The sequence below is a fragment of the Anarrhichthys ocellatus genome, unplaced genomic scaffold, assembly GCF_004355925.1.
Source record: "Anarrhichthys ocellatus isolate YVR2014 unplaced genomic scaffold, GSC_Weel_1.0 scaffold24, whole genome shotgun sequence".
NCBI classification, from domain to species: Eukaryota; Metazoa; Chordata; class Actinopteri; order Perciformes; family Anarhichadidae; genus Anarrhichthys; species Anarrhichthys ocellatus.
The window spans coordinates 7,259,343-7,260,861 of NW_022280054.1; positions in this window are offsets into that span (position 1 = coordinate 7,259,343).

The following is a 1,519-nucleotide window of genomic DNA, read 5'->3' on the forward strand; positions in this document are numbered from 1 at the left end:
TGTGTGTGTGTGTGTGTGTGTGTGTGTGTGTGTGTGTGTATGGCCATTTGTTAAGGATGATACATTTGAATGTTTAATGGCGATCATTCATGTCAACGTAATTGTGCTTTATATTTGGAGCCCGTTACATAAATATCAAGATGTAGAAAGTATTTCAAGGAGTTGTATCTATTTACACACACAAACACACACACACACACAAACCAGAAAGGGCACCAGGTTAAGGTAGGTGTAGAAATGAGAGAGCTAACTAGATCAATAAAGTGAAGGCCCAGAGAGGCTGAGAGGGAAGTCCATTTTAGAAACAGGGTCACAGTGGTTGAATAATAAAATAAGGCCAAAGAGTTGAAAAAGAATATTGACAAATAGACATATTTATATGTGTGTGCCGGAGAGAGAGAGAGGGGGGGGGGGGGGGGGGGGGGGGGGGGGAGGGGGGGGGGGGGGTCTTGGAGACAGAAAGTGTGTGTTGTCAGAACAGTGTGTATCGTGGGGTAGAGAGTAGAAGCAGGGAGAGTGCGTTTATGCCACTGACTGGCATAAGAAGAGGTTATCTCTTAAAATACGCAGCAGACATGCAGGTCGCGGTGGGAGGAAGTTTAGCCGGGATAAAAGGAAATGTCAACGGTCAGAAGAGCATGTGCAGGGAGAATGTGAGCGGTTGTTGACAGGTCAGCCTATATGTCTGGACTGGACCCTTTTCACGGCAGATATTTTGTCACAGCAGAAAAAAAAAGAGGTGGAAATAGTAACATTAATGACGGCCCAGTTCTGTTCAAGTGACCCAGTCAGCCATGTCAGTGTGACAGCGAGACAGCATGAACAACACTAGAGCCATGGAACTGAGGCAGGTAAATAGAATTCAACCACCATTAATGATGTTAATTCCACTTGTGCTTTTCCTGCTTTGACAAGTCCACGTTTGCCACAAAAAGGGTCTATAGGGCTTGGTATAAAACCTCAATATACCTTCTTGGAATTGACATCAAGGTATCTGTTGCATTGAGCTTTTAGAACTGTAAAAGACTAAAAGTTGGCAACAAATGTCTGGTCGTCTTCTTCTTCCTGTTTAGTTATTCTTTGATTAGACCGTTCCTAATTTAAATCTAAACTGAAGTTGACAAAGAGAATAAACCGTCAAACTCGACGCTTAAGCCAAAATGAAATACAAGTGCTCAGAACAATGGAAAGTTTCAACACATACAGTTTAAAGACAACTGAGCAAACCTCATCTGCTGATGAAAACCATTTCAGATCAGAAGTTTCGGAACAAGCCAGTAAGTGGACCTTGAGTTGAGACTGTTTTGTAAATGAATTGTCAAGCTCAATTATTTTTTTCCCTTATTTTGTTAAATCAATACAGGGTTTGCTCATTTTATATTGCTCAATGTGAATGAAAGAATAGTAATTTTGGTACAAAAACAGGCACTTGTATTGAAAAACTAACCATTCAGTGCACATGTAACATAAGGACACACACACACACACACACACACACACACACACACACACACACACA